Raw genomic sequence first — 7,195 nt, 5'->3', positions numbered from 1 at the left:
AAGCAGAAACCATTCTGAGCATGTAATTATCTCATAAACCATTGCTAATAACCTTATTTTTAACTCCAAAAAACATATATATCTAATATGTATAAAAACGTTTGTGCCCTCGAAACTTATGTGTCCCAGCCGATGGTGCGGCTCGCACACCCTTCGAGCCTACCTTTATAGAAGAAAATTTTCTGACTCCGCTATTAACCTACTGTCGGTGGTCTATGATGGCTAAAATAAAAGTGGTCGGTCCAGGAGTTTTTAGATGGACAGAATGGCAGAATGTGGAAGTGTATATTTAAGTGGACATTATGGGTTGTTGAGCCGTTGAGGTGGACATTTTTTTTTATCATTTTTTTCAATTGCTATGTTGGGTTAACTGTCTACAATTTGATGAATCAATGTTTAGAACAAGACAAGCTCACTTTACATATCAACATCTATACATAGAAACACTGGAATAATAGTGTTGGCATAGGTCACAATCTTCAGAGCACGATGTACTAAAGAGTTGTCACATAAATAGACTTTATTTGTATTCTATAGATACAAAACAGTTATGACTATACATATATTAATTAAACAAAAAATAAATTACCTTCAATTATGTATCATTTGTCGTTCTTTGATGTTTTGGAGATAAAAGTATCTTAGGATTAATCATCATGTGATTCAAATCCAACAATTTCCAGACCTTTTAAGAAAAAAACACTCTTTGGTAGATGACTTATGCTCGTGCCACACAAGTCTAACATTTCTAATGATTTTAAATCTCCTAGGTTCTCAGGTAATTTCTCAAGTTCAGAGCATGCACAAAGGTCATGCTCTTTGAGATAATTTAACTTGCAAATGGTGTCTGGAATCTCTTTTATCTTGCAACCTCTTAAACTTAGTTTCTTCAAAGATTTTAGTTGGTCGAGAATGCTTTCCGGAAGATTTTCTAGTCTTTTGCAACCACTGAGTTTAAGAGAAACAAGCTTGTGAAATTTCCCAAATGAAGAGGGTAGTTCCACTACATTATTTGATGAAAAATCAAGCTCTATCAAACTAGTATTATTGTGTTGTGCGATTATATCTGGGAACTCCCTTAGTGACAAATAACCTAGATTAAGAAACTCAAGCGATACCAAGTGCTTGATAAACGAAAATGATTTTAACCTTATGCACCAACGCAGGTTTAAGTAGATGAGCCTTTTAAGACATCCAATGGGTACATGTAGTACCGATAGATGACAACATCCTGACAGATCTAACCTCTCAAGATTTGGAATCAAACCAAGGTCCAAGTTCTTCAACTTTGAACGCTGAAGTTCAAGGAATTTGAGCTTCTTCAAAACCTGTCATACTCACAAAAGAAGTAAATAATTTTACAAGAACTAACAAATGGAGCATGTATAAGATTATAAATGTTCATACAAATCAATGAAACAATCATCTAACCTTTCCTCCTTCCCAAAGCTGCTAGATTCTACTATCATGCATTTCAAATGCAACAAGATTATTTCCTTGGAACGTTTTTGGCAAACACCAATGAGGGTAACGAAACCAATTTAGATATCGTAATACATTTGGTAAGTATTGGTTATCCTCATTAATCTTCACCTGGTCTACATAATCATTATTGTAGTTTCTATGATCTATGATAAGGCATCTAAGTTTCTTCATGTATCCAAAACCTTCTACAACAATCTCAGGGGTGAGTTTCACATCTATACATCTTGTTGATTCGGTACCCTGACATTAATTCAAGAATAGCGAGAATACAACTTTGTTTCATAACTAGTGAAAAAATGTTTTATCATCAACAAATTCTTACCAAGTTATTAGCCAACACATCTTCAATTTCCTCCTGAATCCACAAGCGGCTATGTCTGCATGGCTCATCCGGATGTAGGCGACGCACAATATTCTTACCCATTTCTTCTATATGATGATGCATATCTATGAACTCCACGTGAAATGCCTTAGTAGTTACTATTAGAGATTTTTGCTCAAGAACTCTTAACCCATTTCTAGCATGGAATCCACAACTTTCAAGTAGTCTAATTGCTTTGTCTTTTTCCCACCCTTTCAAGAAGCATGCAACATCTAGGAATATTTCCTTGTAATCATCCTCCAAGCTGATATAACTTAATTCTAGTTTGTCTATGGTTTCCTTCAAAGGAATTGTTTTCAATCTTTCTAATGCATCCATCCATTCAAGCTCGTCTTTACCACATAGCAATGAACCCAAAACTTTCACTGTCAAGGGGAGACCAGCAGCATAGTGTACAACTTCAAGTGAGAGTTTTTCATACCTTTCTATTGGAACATCTCTCCCAAATGCATGTATATTAAAGAGTTGAATCGCTTCCTCATCTGATAATAGACTGACATCTCGAATCAATTTCACTTTATGCCCTATGAGCACTTGCTCATCCCTTGTTGTAATAATAACTCTACTTCCTATCTTAAACCAAGCGGGTTCACCAACTAATGCCTCAATCTGGTCTTTATGATCCACATCGTCTAGAACAACAAGAACCTTTCTAGTTCACATCATCCTTTTCATCATGTTTCTTCCATCATGAACACTACTTATGTTGTTGCATTGATCCTTTATCAAATCTGAAATGACTTGTCTTTGCAGCGACAACAAACCAGACAAAGATGCTTTTGAAACTTCCCTAACATTCTCTATAAAGCTTTTAGCTTCAAAGTTAGCAGACAATTTATCAACAATAGCTCTTGCCAAAGTTGTCTTTCCAGCACCTCCCATTCCTTTGATCCCTATCATGCGCACATCACTAGAACCGATCTCTAAAAATGACTCCAAATCTTGCACCCTTTGTTCCATGCCTATTAAACTTTCATCAATATTTAGATTTATAAAACGTAACTCTAGTGAAATACATTCAACAATTAACTTGATGACTTTGGCTTCATGCCTGTAATTCAAATAAGATTCAATTAGGCTCAAGAACAGACATGAACGGTAGTTTTCATGTTTATAACATATATAAGCACAAAAGCTAACATAACACACACATATATACCATATTGTATCTTTTGAAATTAAACAAAAGGAAACAAAAATGCAGGATAGGATGAAGAAATTACCCATAGGCGGTCTTCCGCAAATCCCATCCGGATAGGTTGGCTGCTTCTTTCAGAGCCTCTTTCCATTTCTCAGTCTTTTCATTATTATGTAGGGAAAGACCTTTACCAACTTCTCCATGCATATTGCGGACTTCAGATGGATCCACATCATAAAACACGGGGTAAGCAGTTTGCTCATCCGTCCTTTGACACTCCATAATCTTAACAAGCTCGTTCAAGCACCAAGACGAAGATGCATAGTTCTTAGAAAATACAATTATGTATATTCTCGAGTTTTCAATGGATTCTAGGATCCCCTGATTGATACTTTTCCCTTTTTGGAGTTTCTCGTCATCTTTAAAAGTGTGAATGCCTTGTTGTTGAAGAGCAACATAAAGATGATCAATGAAGGTCCTACGGGTGTCTTCACCACTAAAGCTTAAAAAGACATCATACTTATAGCTCTTACGAGGGACCGATGTTAAAGAAGATGCCATTGAAGTTATGCTTGAGAGTTTGTATGAAATCAAATCTATGTGGCCATGAAAATAGCTGCAAAGGAGAAATAGATAAGGTGTTTAACACTCAAGTGTGTATATTTAGATGTTTAGCACACAACCATTGATAATAAAATATAGATGTTAATGACGCAGATAAATTATGAAGATTTGCAAAATCATGTTTAAAGCTCGATCTATACTTCACTAGGATTTATTCACAATTATAATCCAAAATCTCCAGACTTAAAACGAGAAATAGATCAACAATACTTCTTGGAAATTTATAGATTACAAGTCAATAGAACTACCTGACAATCAAGTTAATTAATATCGATCTGATTTTTGAAGCCTGGTAAGGGTTTTAGTCTTTAGATATGTTTTGATCTCGTGATCCTTTCAGGAAAAGTGTTAAAAGTGTTGGTCACTCAGTCAAACCAATCACCCTATACAATCTTATCCTTGCTTTGTGTTTGTGGTCTCTAGTATTTTGCTAAAAAATCTACACCTCTACACTCTATTTGAATATCTAGCTATTTTGTATAGCAAGTGATCGATTAAATCTAATATTGAAGTTGGTCTGGTGATAAGAAACATGCCTTTCCAAAGTGGAGACGTAGGTTGGATTCCCACTTTGGCCAGTTCGAAGGACATATGGGTGAATGGATGAATCACGACTTTAATCCGGGGTTCAAACCCGATAGGGGGCAAGGGTTTAAGGATTCCATTAGGTTCCCGCGCATCAGGTGGGTACGGTCTTACAATGGTCGAGGAGTCGACCTTGGGCATAGAGCTAAAATGGTAGGTTTTCACCTGAGATTATCGGCCGTTTAAAAATGTAATAATAAAAGAACATGTGAATATAAAACTTTTAATAAACTTTATACTAAAGAAAAAGAATATGAATAAGTAAACAGTAACTATACTCTTGGTTGTGTATAGTTGTCGTATTTAGAAGCACGTATATCTCTGTTTATAAATTGATTGACCCTTCCCATTTTGTTTATCCCACAACGAAATTAATTCATTTCAGCTAAAAATTAATGATCTCAAATTTTCGGTTCTTTATGACTATTGGGAACCCAACGAAATCACTTAATTCGGAGTATAGAATGAGCATAGGTGTTTTTTAGGATGAAGTAATATAATGGAAAAGAGAATAAAATGGATCATTACCATTTTATTGTCAAGTTTGGTTAACATATGATAATGAAATGAATTATTACTTTGTCAAATATTTGGTAGATTGGAAAAGATGAAGAAATGAAAGAAAATTTATAAAAATAAAAAAGGGCAATTTCATATATACCCTTATAAATATTGAAATTATTTCATGCAAAACTAAAAACATCATACCAAATTCATTAAAAATTTTTAAAGAATGACCATATTACTCTAGTTTGATTAGATGCGATAAAAGATTTATAATGTATACCATTCTATGCGATAAATCTTTGAATGGTTTGCAATTTTGAAGAAGTGACGAGAGACGATTTGATTGTCGTTAAGGTGAGAAAAGTCGATTAAAGTTAAAATAATAATATAGGATATAAACACATAATGGGAAGGGTAGAATGGTTTATTCGTTAAAAATGAGCATATATGAAAGTTAAATTTTTTTGAAAAATAACGATAGAATAGTCATTTCTTAAATTTTTGTTAATGAATAAGGGTATATATATGATATTTCAATTCTTTTAAAAGGGCATATATGATATTTTAGTTACTTTGTAAGGACATATATGATATTTCAAAATTTGCTTGGGTGCATATGATATTTATAATGTTTGTAAGGGTATATATGAAAGTAATCAAATAAAAAAATGGTAATGTTGGCGATGGTGATGGCAACGGTGATAGTGCCAATGGTGGTGGTGGCGGCCAGATTATGAGACAAAGCTATCCATTGACTCCTTTTTTTTTCTTTATTATTGCTTAAGGAGAGATTGACTATGTGTTCATGCAAGCAGCTATGGTTAACAACATTTACAACAGTGTCACTTTTAACAGCCATTCGTTTTTTAATTACATGTTGTGTATGTCGGTAATCTAATGTTTAGGTCAGTTTAGTGATGAGTGATCATCCTTCTATATGATCAATCTCACAAGGTTTATTAGATGCTCTTCTTCTTTCGTTGGGTTTAAAATTTAATTTTAACAAAAACAAGGTTGAAGGTTTATGGCTTTGAGGATGTTGGGACAAGAAGCATGTAGGATGACGAAACATCTTAACTATGGAGCAGCCTCTTTCCCTTTTACTTAGGGCTGCCAACAAGGTATCATCTAGGGGGGTGTTAAAAAAATATCCGAATCTGAATTATCCGAAAATCCGAATTCGAATCTGAAAATTCGGATATTTGAATTTTTGAATCCAGATTCGAATATCAATTTTGAAAATATTCGGATATTTCGGATATTCGAAATATCCGAAAATTTAAATTTATTGTTATTTTTAAATTATTTATAATACTTTAACTTTAAATATATATGTACTTATTGACTTTGTAAGGCTGCTTCTCTTTTCAACTATGTAATTTACCCTAGATCCATATTCTAAGTGAATGTTTGGGTGAGCTTTTAAAAACTTGATTATTTGTTTGTTTCTTTGTTGAAAAGCAAAATATGTAACACTCATTCAAAAGCTTCAAATTGGACCTTTTTAAAAGCTGCTTTTATTTTATATAAAACAAATAAGCAAAGAAACAATTTTAAAAACTCATCCAAACACCCCTAAACCCCAAATCCCACATCTGGATACTTTTACACCGCATGTCTGCCTCCCAAGGCCACCACCACTCCGTCTCCGTTTACAAGCCCCACACTTCAGGTACCATCACCTCGCTGCACTAGTCGCCACAAACTTAGTTATTCTGGTAATATATTTGAACTGACATCACCGCAATAGATCCAATAAACAAGGTTTCTGATACGGTCTTCATTTCAGTGAAGACCGAGAAAGAGATGAAGGACCAATAGTCCAGCGGTGGTTAACCAAGGTGGTTGGTGGGATTTTTATTTGTGGCTGGGAGATGTGTGCAAGTTTGCAATCTGTGTGTGTTAAAGTTTGAAATGAAATGACTGGTTCAATCTACTTTGAGTTAAGTATCATTTTAGTACATTTGGTTTGGCTAACTACTCAACTTTAGTACCTATTCTTTATTTTGTGCAAATGGCTACCTCAGTTTTAAAAAACTTGCATTTTTAGTACTTTTTTTCTAACCCTGTCTATTTTTTTCGTTAAGTTAGGGATAATTTGGTAACTTCGTTATTTTTTATTGTTTTTTTCTTTTCTTCTAAATGCTTATATCTTGTAAGCACGAAATCCACAAGTCATAACATCAAAATCCAAATCCTAAATCCCCAAACTCTTTCTCCATATCATCATAGGGTTTGAATTTTTACGATATTTGGGCATTTAGGATTTGGATTTTGATGTTATGTTTTGGGGATTTAGGGTTTACAGGATATAAGCGTTAAAAATAAAAGAAAAAAACAAAGAAAATAACGAAGTTATCAAATTATCCCTAACTTAACGGAAAAAATAGACGGGGTTAGAAAAAATTACTAAACATGCAAGTTTTTTAAAACTAAGGTAGCCATTTGCACAAAATAAAGAATATGTACTAAAG

At 33.9% G+C, this 7,195-nt stretch overlaps 1 pseudogene across 1 annotated transcript; it reads right to left on the bottom strand.

Annotated features, from left to right (window-relative positions):
• Positions 1-618: 618 nt before the first annotated feature.
• LOC143564369 (TMV resistance protein N-like) lies at positions 619-3,641 on the bottom strand (annotated as a pseudogene). Its single transcript, XR_013140856.1, has 4 exons — positions 3,091-3,641; positions 1,808-2,918; positions 1,432-1,725; positions 619-1,328 (listed from the first exon to the last, which is right to left on the bottom strand). The product of XR_013140856.1 is annotated as a TMV resistance protein N-like (transcript).
• Positions 3,642-7,195: the final 3,554 nt, after the last annotated feature.

This window comes from Bidens hawaiensis, unplaced genomic scaffold (genome assembly GCF_021521415.1).
Source record: "Bidens hawaiensis isolate Kalapana, Puna unplaced genomic scaffold, B.hawaiensis_p1.1 tig00021996_1, whole genome shotgun sequence".
NCBI lineage: Eukaryota > Viridiplantae > Streptophyta > Magnoliopsida > Asterales > Asteraceae > Bidens > Bidens hawaiensis.
The sequence above is the reverse complement of the archived record's forward strand: the minus strand, read 5'-3'. Positions and strand labels throughout refer to the sequence as shown.